Consider the following 12301-nt stretch of genomic DNA (forward strand, 5'->3'; position numbering starts at 1 on the left):
GAGAGAGAGAGAAGAGCAAGGGATATAGAAATGAAAAGAGGGCTGGGGGAGAGAGGAATAGACAGATGGAGAGAGAGAGAGAGAGAAGAGCAAGGGATATAGAAATGAAAAGAGGGCTGGGGGAGAGAGGGATAGACAGATGGAGAGAGAGAGAGAGAAGAGCAAGGGATATAGAAATGAAAAGAGGGCTGGGGGAGAGAGGAATAGACAGATGGAGAGAGAGAGAGAAGAGCAAGGGATATAGAAATGAAAAGAGGGCTGGGGGAGAGAGGAATAGACAGATGGAGAGAGAGAGAGAAGAGCAAGGGATATAGAAATGAAAAGAGGGCTGGGGGAGAGAGGAATAGACAGATGGAGAGAGAGAGAGAAGAGCAAGGGATATAGAAATGAAAAGAGGGCTGGGGGAGAGAGGGATAGACAGATGGAGAGAGAGAGAGAGGGATATAGAAATGAAAAGAGGGCTGGGGGAGAGAGGAATAGACAGATGGAGAGAGAGAGAGAGGGATATAGAAATGAAAAGAGGGCTGGGGGAGAGAGGAATAGACAGATGGAGAGAGAGAGAGAGGGATATAGAAATGAAAAGAGGGCTGGGGGAGAGAGGAATAGACAGATGGAGAGAGAGAGAGAGAGAAGAGCAAGGGATATAGAAATGAAAAGAGGGCTGGGGGAGAGAGGAATAGACAGATGGAGAGAGAGAGAGAGAGAAGAGCAAGGGATATAGAAATGAAAAGAGGGCTGGGGGAGAGAGGGATAGACAGATGGAGAGAGAGAGAGGGATATAGAAATGAAAAGAGGGCTGGGGGAGAGAGGAATAGACAGATGGAGAGAGAGAGAGAGAGAGCAAGGGATATAGAAATGAAAAGAGGGCTGGGGAGAGAGGAATAGACAGATGGAGAGAGGAGAGAGAAGCAAGGGATATAGAAATGAAAAGAGGGCTGGGGGAGAGAGGAATAGACAGATGGAGAGAGAGAGAGAGAGAAGAGCAAGGGATATAGAAATGAAAAGAGGGCTGGGGGAGAGAGGGATAGACAGATGGAGAGAGAGAGAGAGGGATATAGAAATGAAAAGAGGGCTGGGGGAGAGAGGGATAGACAGATGGAGAGAGAGAGAGGGATATAGAAATGAAAAGAGGGCTGGGGGAGAGAGGAATAGACAGATGGAGAGAGAGAGAGAGAGAAGAGCAAGGGATATAGAAATGAAAAGAGGGCTGGGGGAGAGAGGGATAGACAGATGGAGAGAGAGAGAGAGGGATATAGAAATGAAAAGAGGGCTGGGGGAGAGAGGGATAGACAGATGGAGAGAGAGAGAGAGAGAAGAGCAAGGGATATAGAAATGAAAAGAGGGCTGGGGGAGAGAGGGATAGACAGATGAGAGAGAGAGAGAGGGATATAGAAATGAAAAGAGGGCTGGGGGAGAGAGGGATAGACAGATGGGAGAGAGAGAGAGAGAAGAGCAAGGGATATAGAAATGAAAAGAGGGCTGGGGAGAGAGGGATAGACAGATGGAGAGAGAGAGGGATATAGAAATGAAAAGAGGGAGGGGAGAGGGATAGACAGATGGAGAGAGAGAGAGGATATAGAAATGAAAAGAGGGCTGGGGAGAGAGGGATAGACAGATGGAGAGGAGAGAGAGAAGAGCAAGGGATATAGAAATGAAAAGAGGGCTGGGGGAGAGGGATAGACAGATGGAGAGAGAGAGAGAAGAGCAAGGGATATAGAAATGAAAAGAGGGCTGGGGGAGAGAGGGATAGACAGATGGGAGAGAGAGAGAGAGAGAAGCAAGGGATATAGAAATGAAAAGAGGGCTGGGGGAGAGAGGGATAGACAGATGGAGAGAGAGAGAGAGAGAAAGCAAGGGATATAGAAATGAAAAGAGGGCTGGGGAGGGGGAGAGAGGATAGACAGATGGAGAGAGAGAGAGAGAGAAGAGCAAGGGATATAGAAATGAAAAGAGGGCTGGGGGAGAGAGGAATAGACAGATGGAGAGAGAGAGAGAGAGAAGAGCAAGGGATATAGAAATGAAAAGAGGGCTGGGGAGAGAGGAATAGACAGATGGAGAGAGAGAGAAGAAGAGCAAGGGATATAGAAATGAAAAGAGGGCTGGGGGAGAGAGGAATAGACAGATGGAGAGAGAGAGAGAGAGAAGAGCAAGGGATATAGAAATGAAAAGAGGGCTGGGGGAGAGAGGAATAGACAGATGGAGAGAGAGAGAGAGAAGAGCAAGGGATATAGAAATGAAAAGAGGGCTGGGGGAGAGAGGAATAGACAGATGGAGAGAGAGAGCGAGAAGAGCAAGGGATATAGAAATGAAAAGAGGGCTGGGGGAGAGAGGAATAGACAGATGGAGAGAGAGAGAGAGAGAAGAGCAAGGGATATAGAAATGAAAAGAGGGCTGGGGGAGAGAGGAATAGACAGATGGAGAGAGAGAGAGAGAGAAGAGCAAGGGATATAGAAATGAAAAGAGGGCTGGGGGAGAGAGGAATAGACAGATGGAGAGAGAGAGAGAGAGAAGAGCAAGGGATATAGAAATGAAAAGAGGGCTGGGGGAGAGAGGAATAGACAGATGGAGAGAGAGAGAGAGAAGAGCAAGGGATATAGAAATGAAAAGAGGGCTGGGGGAGAGAGGAATAGACAGATGGAGAGAGAGAGAAGAGCAAGGGATATAGAAATGAAAAGAGGGCTGGGGGAGAGAGGAATAGACAGATGGAGAGAGAGAGAGAGGGATATAGAAATGAAAAGAGGGCTGGGGAGAGAGGAATAGACAGATGGAGAGAGAGAGAGAGGGATATAGAAATGAAAAGAGGGCTGGGGAGAGAGGAATAGACAGATGGAGAGAGAGAGAGAAGAGCAAGGGATATAGAAATGAAAAGAGGGCTGGGGGAGAGAGGAATAGACAGATGGAGAGAGAGAGAGAGAAGAGCAAGGGATATAGAAATGAAAAGAGGGCTGGGGGAGAGAGGGATAGACAGATAGAGAGAGAGAAGAGCAAGGGATATAGAAATGAAAAGAGGGCTGGGGGAGAGAGGAATAGACAGATGGAGAGAGAGAGAGAAGAGCAAGGGATATAGAAATGAAAAGAGGGCTGGGGGAGAGAGGAATAGACAGATGGAGAGAGAGAGAGAAGAGCAAGGGATATAGAAATGAAAAAGAGGGCTGGGGGAGAGAGGGATAGACAGATGGAGAGAGAGAGAGGGATATAGAAATGAAAAGAGGGCTGGGGAGAGAGGAATAGACAGATGGAGAGAGAGAGAGAGGGATATAGAAATGAAAAGAGGGCTGGGGGAGAGAGGAATAGACAGATGGAGAGAGAGAGAGAGGGATATAGAAATGAAAAGAGGGCTGGGGGAGAGAGGAATAGACAGATGGAGAGAGAGAGAAGAGCAAGGGATATAGAAATGAAAAGAGGGCTGGGGGAGAGAGGAATAGACAGATGGAGAGAGAGAGAGAGAAGAGCAAGGGATATAGAAATGAAAAGAGGGCTGGGGGAGAGAGGGATAGACAGATGGAGAGAGAGAGAGAGAGAGAAGAGCAAGGGATATAGAAATGAAAAGAGGGCTGGGGGAGAGAGGGATAGACAGATGGAGAGAGAGAGAGAGAAGAGCAAGGGATATAGAAATGAAAAGAGGGCTGGGGGAGAGAGGGATAGACAGATGGAGAGAGAGAGAGAGAGAAGAGCAAGGGATATAGAAATGAAAAGAGGGCTGGGGGAGAGAGGGATAGACAGATGGAGAGAGAGAGAGAGAAGAGCAAGGGATATAGAAATGAAAAGAGGGCTGGGGGAGAGAGGAATAGACAGATGAGAGAGAGAGAGAGAGAAGAGCAAGGGATATAGAAATGAAAAGAGGGCTGGGGGAGAGAGGAATAGACAGATGGAGAGAGAGAGAGAGAGAGAAGAGCAAGGGATATAGAAATGAAAAGAGGGCTGGGGGAGAGAGGAATAGACAGATGGAGAGAGAGAGAGAGAGAAGAGCAAGGGATATAGAAATGAAAAGAGGGCTGGGGGAGAGAGGGATAGACAGATGGAGAGAGAGAGAGAGAGAAGAGCAAGGATATAGAAATGAAAAGAGGGCTGGGGGAGAGAGGAATAGACAGATGGAGAGAGAGAGAGAGAGAAGAGCAAGGGATATAGAAATGAAAAGAGGGCTGGGGGAGAGAGGAATAGACAGATGGAGAGAGAGAGAGAGAGAAGAGCAAGGGATATAGAAATGAAAAGAGGGCTGGGGGAGAGAGGAATAGACAGATGGAGAGAGAGAGAGAGAGAAGAGCAAGGGATATAGAAATGAAAAGAGGGCTGGGGGAGAGAGGAATAGACAGATGGAGAGAGAGAGAGAGAGAGAGAAGAGCAAGGGATATAGAAATGAAAAGAGGGCTGGGGGAGAGAGGAATAGACAGATGGAGAGAGAGAGAGAGAAGAGCAAGGGATATAGAAATGAAAAGAGGGCTGGGGAGAGAGGAATAGACAGATGGAGAGAGAGAGAGAGAAGAGCAAGGGATATAGAAATGAAAAGAGGGCTGGGGGAGAGAGGAATAGACAGATGGAGAGAGAGAGAGAAGAGCAAGGATATAGAAATGAAAAGAGGGCTGGGGGAGAGAGGAATAGACAGATGGAGAGAGAGAGAGAAGAGCAAGGGATATAGAAATGAAAAGAGGGCTGGGGAGAGAGGAATAGACAGATGGAGAGAGAGAGAGAGGATATAGAAATGAAAAGAGGGCTGGGGGAGAGAGGAATAGACAGATGGAGAGAGAGAGAGGGATATAGAAATGAAAAAGAGGGCTGGGGGAGAGAGGAATAGACAGATGGAGAGAGAGAGAGGATAAAGAAATGAAAAGAGGGCTGGGGGAGAGAGGAATAGACAGATGGAGAGAGAGAGAGAGGGATATAGAAATGAAAAGAGGGCTGGGGGAGAGAGGAATAGACAGATGGGAGAGAGAGAGAGGGATATAGAAATGAAAAGAGGGCTGGGGGAGAGAGAGGATAGACAGATGGAGAGAGAGAGAGAGAAGAGGGATATAGAAATGAAAAGAGGGCTGGGGGAGAGGAATAGACAGATGGAGAGAGAGAGAGAGAGAAGAGCAAGGGATATAGAAATGAAAAGAGGGCTGGGGGAGAGAGGAATAGACAGATGGAGAGAGAGAGAGAGAGAAGAGCAAGGGATATAGAAATGAAAAGAGGGCTGGGGGAGAGAGGGATAGACAGATGGAGAGAGAGAGAGAGAAGAGCAAGGGATATAGAAATGAAAAGAGGGCTGGGGGAGAGAGGGATAGACAGATGGAGAGAGAGAGAGAGAGAAGAGCAAGGGATATAGAAATGAAAAGAGGGCTGGGGGAGAGAGGGATAGACAGATGGAGAGAGAGAGAGAGGGATATAGAAATGAAAAGAGGGCTGGGGGAGAGAGGAATAGACAGATGGAGAGAGAGAGAGAGAGAAGAGCAAGGGATATAGAAATGAAAAGAGGGCTGGGGGAGAGAGGGATAGACAGATGGAGAGAGCGAGAAGAGCAAGGGATATAGAAATGAAAAGAGGGCTAGACAGGGAGAGAGAAGAGCAAGGATATAGACAGATGGAGGGAGAGATGGAGAGAGAGAGAAGAGCAAGGGATATAGAAATGAAAAGAGGGCTGGGGGAGAGAGGGATAGACAGATGGAGAGAGAGAGAGAGAGAAGAGCAAGGGATATAGAAATGAAAAGAGGGCTGGGGGAGAGAGGAATAGACAGATGGAGAGAGAGAGAGAGAGAAGAGCAAGGATATAGAAATGAAAAGAGGGCTGGGGGAGAGAGGAATAGACAGATGGAGAGAGAGAGAGAGAGAAGAGCAAGGGATATAGAAATGAAAAGAGGGCTGGGGGAGAGAGGAATAGACAGACGGAGAGAGAGAGAGAGGGATATAGAAATGAAAAGAGGGCTGGGGGAGAGAGGAATAGACAGATGGAGAGAGAGAGAGAGAGAGAGAAGGGATATAGAAATGAAAAGAGGGCTGGGGAGAGAGGAATAGACAGATGGAGAGAGAGAGAGAGAGAGAAGAGCAAGGGATATAGAAATGAAAAGAGGGCTGGGGAGAGAGGAATAGACAGATGGAGAGAGAGAGAAGAGCAAGGGATATAGAAATGAAAAGAGGGCTGGGGGAGAGAGGGATAGACAGATGGAGAGAGAGAGAGAGGGATATAGAAATGAAAAGAGGGCTGGGGGAGAGAGGGATAGACAGATGGAGAGAGAGAGAGAGGGATATAGAAATGAAAAGAGGGCTGGGGAGAGAAAGACAGATGGAGAGAGAGAGAGAGGATATAGAAAGATGGGGGAGAGAGGAATAGACAGATGGAGAGAGAGAGAGGGATATAGAAATGAAAAGAGGGCTGGGGGAGAGAGGGATAGACAGATGGAGAGAGAGAGAGAGGGATATAGAAATGAAAAGAGGGCTGGGGGAGAGAGGGATAGACAGATGGAGAGAGAGAGAGAGAAGAGCAAGGGATATAGAAATGAAAAGAGGGCTGGGGGAGAGAGGGATAGACAGATGGAGAGAGAGAGAGAGAGAAGAGCAAGGGATATAGAAATGAAAAGAGGGCTGGGGAGAGAGGAATAGACAGATGGAGAGAGAGAGAGAGAGAAGAGCAAGGGATATAGAAATGAAAAGAGGGCTGGGGAGAGAGGGATAGACAGATGGGAGAGAGAGAGAGAGAAGAGCAAGGGATATAGAAATGAAAAGAGGGCTGGGGGAGAGAGGGATAGACAGATGGAGAGAGAGAGAGAGAGAAGAGCAAGGGATATAGAAATGAAAAGAGGGCTGGGGGAGAGAGGGATAGACAGATGGAGAGAGAGAGAGAGGGATATAGAAATGAAAAGAGGGCTGGGGGAGAGAGGAATAGACAGATGGAGAGAGAGAGAGAGAGAAGAGCAAGGGATATAGAAATGAAAAGAGGGCTGGGGGAAAGAGGGATAGACAGATGGAGAGAGAGAGCGAGAAGAGCAAGGGATATAGAAATGAAAAGAGGGCTGGGGGAGAGAGGAATAGACAGATGGAGAGAGAGAGAGAGAAGAGCGAGGGATATAGAAATGAAAAGAGGGCTGGGGAGAGAGGGATAGACAGATGGAGAGAGAGAGAGAGAAGAGCAAGGGATATAGAAATGAAAAGAGGGCTGGGGGAGAGAGGGATAGACAGATGGAGAGAGAGAGAGAGAGAAGAGCAAGGGATATAGAAATGAAAAGAGGGCTGGGGGAGAGAGGAATAGACAGATGGAGAGAGAGAGAGAGAGAAGAGCAAGGGATATAGAAATGAAAAGAGGGCTGGGGGAGAGAGGAATAGACAGATGGAGAGAGAGAGAGAGAGAAGAGCAAGGGATATAGAAATGAAAAGAGGGCTGGGGGAGAGAGGAATAGACAGATGGAGAGAGAGAGAGAGGGATATAGAAATGAAAAGAGGGCTGGGGGAGAGAGGAATAGACAGATGGAGAGAGAGAGAGAGAGAAGAGCAAGGGATATAGAAATGAAAAGAGGGCTGGGGGAGAGAGGAATAGACAGATGGAGAGAGAGAGAAGAGCAAGGGATATAGAAATGAAAAGAGGGCTGGGGGAGAGAGGAATAGACAGATGGAGAGAGAGAGAGAGAGAAGAGCAAGGGATATAGAAATGAAAAGAGGGCTGGGGGAGAGAGGGATAGACAGATGGAGAGAGAGAGAGAGGGATATAGAAATGAAAAGAGGGCTGGGGGAGAGAGGGATAGACAGATGGAGAGAGAGAGAGAGGGATATAGAAATGAAAAGAGGGCTGGGGGAGAGAGGAATAGACAGATGGAGAGAGAGAGAGAGGATATAGAAATGAAAAAGAGGGCTGGGGGAGAGAGGAATAGACAGATGGAGAGAGAGAGAGGGATATAGAAATGAAAAGAGGGCTGGGGAGAGAGGAATAGACAGATGGAGAGAGAGAGAGAGGATATAGAAATGAAAAGAGGGCTGGGGGAGAGAGGGATAGACAGATGGAGAGAGAGAGAGAGAGAAGAGGAATATAGAAATGAAAAGAGGGCTGGGGGAGAGAGGAATAGACAGATGGAGAGAGAGAGAGAGAGAAGAGCAAGGGATATAGAAATGAAAAGAGGGCTGGGGAGAGAGGAATAGACAGATGGAGAGAGAGAGAGAGAGAAGAGCAAGGGATATAGAAATGAAAAGAGGGCTGGGGGAGAGAGGGATAGACAGATGGAGAGAGAGAGAGAAGAGCAAGGGATATAGAAATGAAAAGAGGGCTGGGGGAGAGAGGGATAGACAGATGGAGAGAGAAGAGAGAAGAGCAAGGGATATAGAAATGAAAAGAGGGCTGGGGAGAGAGGAATAGACAGATGGAGAGAGAGAGAGAGAGAAGAGCAAGGGATATAGAAATGAAAAGAGGGCTGGGGGAGAGAGGAATAGACAGATGGAGAGAGAGAGAGAGAGAAGAGCAAGGGATATAGAAATGAAAAGAGGGCTGGGGGAGAGAGGGATAGACAGATGGAGAGAGAGAGAGAGAGAGAGAAGGATATAGAAATGAAAAGAGGGCTGGGGGAGAGAGGAATAGACAGATGGAGAGAGAGAGAGAGAGAAGAGCAAGGGATATAGAAATGAAAAGAGGGCTGGGGGAGAGAGGAATAGACAGATGGAGAGAGAGAGAGAGAAGAGCAAGGGATATAGAAATGAAAAGAGGGCTGGGGGAGAGAGGAATAGACAGATGGAGAGAGAGAGAGAGAGAAGAGCAAGGGATATAGAAATGAAAAGAGGGCTGGGGGAAGAGGAATAGACAGGGAGGGGGATATAGAAATGAACTAGAGGGCTGGGGAGAGAGGAATAGACAGATGGAGAGAGAGAGAGAGAGAGGGATATAGAAATGAAAAGAGGGCTGGGGAGAGAGGAATAGACAGATGGAGAGAGAGAGAGAGAGAGGGATATAGAAATGAAAAGAGGGCTGGGGGAGAGAGGAATAGACAGATGGAGAGAGAGAGAGAGAGGGATATAGAAATGAAAAGAGGGCTGGGGGAGAGAGGAATAGACAGATGGAGAGAGAGAGAGAGAGAGAGAGGGATATAGAAATGAAAAGAGGGCTGGGGGAGAGAGGGATAGACAGATGGAGAGAGAGAGAGAGGGATATAGAAATGAAAAGAGGGCTGGGGGAGAGAGGAATAGACAGATGGAGAGAGAGCACTTTACAACAAATACGTGACATTTTCATGAGTCAGTCAGTCAGTCAGTCAGTCAGTCAGTCAGTCAGTCAGTCAGTCAGTCATATCACGTACATTTTTCACGTGAACAAATCATGAAAAATGTTGCATGGGAAAAACAGACACGTGAGTAAGACATGTGTGAAGTTTCATGTTTATTTTCTACATGGCTCAGACATGTCATGTCCCAACATTTCATATGTGTTATATGTTTCATATATGTGCTTGTATAACTGGCAGGATTGGGCTCTGAGTCTCCCACAGGAGAAGCCAACATCTTGACCATTCAACAAAGAGGGGCAACACTAATTTTGAAGTTGCAGGCTTCGTAACCATGACCGAAACATGACTGATGTCAACTAGTCAAACAATTCAAAAGATGTAATTGAGTTTATTGCAGTATTTCTTGCGATTAATCATGACTCATCAAATCAAATTCATAATTTGCTAGAATTGAGCTGTAATTATTATTTTTTTTGTATACAAAAAGCATTAGAAGAATACTGACAGTTTGATTTTTGCCAAAAGTCAACTTGTTTTGACATTGCATGTTTGTGTTTAGCTGTATAGATTGTGAATTTAGGATGTTTTCAGTGTATTTAGGATGTTTTCAGTGTATTTAGGATGTTTTCAGTGTATTTTGAATGCTTTCAGACAATGAATGAATGAACTGATTAACTCAGACAGCACTAATTTGAACATGTTAAACAGGAGACATGACACGGATCGCTAGTTTCTCTGTTCTTTTCAGTAGGCTTATTCCGACGGTTACGTAACAATGGATGAAAAAATGAGGCGTGCCCCTGCAGCAGTAACATCGATGGGTCAGAAATAAGAAATCATTATTTTGAACACACTTGAATTATTATACTCAGGTAGGCTAAGTTAACTTTTTACAGAATGGCATTACAGAGCTTGCAATTCCATATGTGGAAACATTGCTACAGCAACATGTTAACACCACCTTTTCACATGTGAGGATAACACTATTTCACCACCAATTCCACATGTGAAAAGTTATATTTTTTTGCTTCTTATATGTGAAACTGCAAATTAGATTTTTACACGTGAAATTGCAAATCCAAACGTGAACGTGACATTTTCACATGAGAAACTGCATACCCGATTTTCATGTGAGTTGAAAACGTTTTTCTTCTCACGTGAAAAGGTGACGTTAACATGTGAACTTAATACATGTGAAAACTTAAGACGTGAAAAAAGTTTAAGCTCAACATGTGAAACTACAAATTAGACTTGTTTTTTTGGTAAGTGTTGTGTAGTTTCCCTCCTACACCACACTTCCTTTAACAACACCCTTCTGCTTGGACCATAATCCCCTGCTGCCGCTGTGGCTGGTGACCCCACAGGACTATGTCACGGTGTGTGTGTGTGTGTGTGTGTGTGTGTGTGTGTGTGTGTGTGTGTGTGTGTGTGTGTGTGTGTGAACGCGTGTGTGTAACAGCAAATAAGTAAGAACAGAAACAAATCCCAGACTTCTCACCAGTAAAAAGGTCAAGGTGAAAACACACAGATAGAAAAATTGCAGGTGACACCTCCAGTTCATTTAATCCAGTATGCTGGCTGGCTGTCACTCTGAGTTTTTGCGAGGAGAGAGTGGGAAACGAGGAGAGACAACAACATTACAGAAAGGAAGGGGCACTGTGACCACAGCCCAGTAGCTCAGGGATTGGGAGGGGGGCTGTCACTCTCAGGGGGAGTATCATCTGTCATGATTTCCTGCTGAAATGAGAGTCAGTGTAGTAGAGAGGAGCAGGAACTATTCAGAACCACGGAGAGCTCCTATACAACTATCGCAGACAGGGTACTCACATAAACAAACTCTTTAAGAGTGGTTTGACATTTCAGTCAGTAAGTCAGTCAGACAGTCAGTCATTAAGTTAATCAGTCAATCAATCAGTCACTCAGTCAGTTAGTCAGTTAGTGACTCCAGACAAAGAGAGAGAGACTTTTAATGCTCTTTATTGAGACATTCTACCCTCCACCTTCTGTACACAAAATGGCGCCGATAGAGATGGTCGCCTCGCTTCGCGTTCTTAGGAAACTATGCAGTATTTTTTTTTTCATGTATTATTTCTTACATTGTTACCCCATGAAATCTTAAGTCTATTACATACAGCCGGGAAGAGCTATTGGACATAAGAGCAACGTTTGAACTTACCAACATTACAACCAGGAATATGACTTTCCAGAAGTGGATCCTCTCTTCGGACCACCACCCAGGACAAAGGATCTAATCCCAGCAGCTGACCGAAAACAACGGCGACGCAGAAGGGGCAGACGGAGCGGTCTTCTGGTCAGGCTTCGGAAACAGGCACATTACTCACCGCTCCAGAGTATACTATACTCGCCAATGTCCAGTCTCTTGACATCTAGGTAGATGAAATTAAAGCAAGGGTTGCCTTCCAGAGAGACATTAGGAATTGTAAGAAGAGGAAGGGCGGGTGTGTATACTTTATGATGAACAACTCATGATGTAATCATAACAACATACAGGAACTCAAGTCCTTTTGCTCACCCTACCTAGAATTCCTTACAATCAAATGCCGGCCATTCTACCTACCAAGAGAATTCTCGTCAATTATAGTCACAGCTGTGTACATCCCCCCTCAAGCGACTCTATGTAAACTCAAAACTATATATCCGGAGGCCGCATTTATTGTAGCTGGGGATTTTAACAAAGCAAATTTGAAAACATTCACCCCTTTAGATTTGTGTGTTAGATATTACTTGTTAGATATTACTGCACTGTTGGAACTAGAAGCACAAGCATTTCGCTACATTCGCATTAACATCTGCTAACCATGTGAATGTGACCAATAAAACTTGATTTGATTATATACAAAACACTTAAGAGACAGAGAAAGAGACCGAGAAACAGAAACAGTGATGCTGTTTATACCAACTCTGTGATACTGAGGGCCTGATTTATGCTGTTATCTGTAACTGTGAGCAGTAAACCAGCAGGGGGCTGTTCAGATAAGATCTTACACCACTCCTCGTCTCTACCCTGCTGTCAACACAACCCCTGGTTTAACATGTCCTCAACAAGACTCCCTCAACAACATCTTCACTGTGGATTAAAATGTCTTTAACGTAGGCTAGGTTCT

General features: G+C 45.8%; 1 protein-coding gene across 2 annotated transcripts in view; it reads right to left on the reverse strand.

The window, feature by feature from the left end:
• LOC118374059 (potassium voltage-gated channel subfamily D member 3-like) overlaps window positions 1-11553 on the reverse strand; it is a 93839-nt gene extending 82286 nt beyond the window's left edge. The window contains exon 1 of one of the 2 annotated variants that reach the window (XM_052481804.1): window positions 11353-11553. The gene's annotated coding sequence lies outside the window, so the exon portion shown is untranslated. The remainder of the gene's footprint in view (window positions 1-11352) is intronic. The other variant, XM_052481803.1, reaches the window with a different exon arrangement.
• Between the last annotated feature and the right edge of the window lie 748 nt (window positions 11554-12301).

The sequence above is a fragment of the Oncorhynchus keta genome, chromosome 27 (assembly GCF_023373465.1).
Source record: "Oncorhynchus keta strain PuntledgeMale-10-30-2019 chromosome 27, Oket_V2, whole genome shotgun sequence".
In the NCBI taxonomy this organism is placed as follows: domain Eukaryota; kingdom Metazoa; phylum Chordata; class Actinopteri; order Salmoniformes; family Salmonidae; genus Oncorhynchus; species Oncorhynchus keta.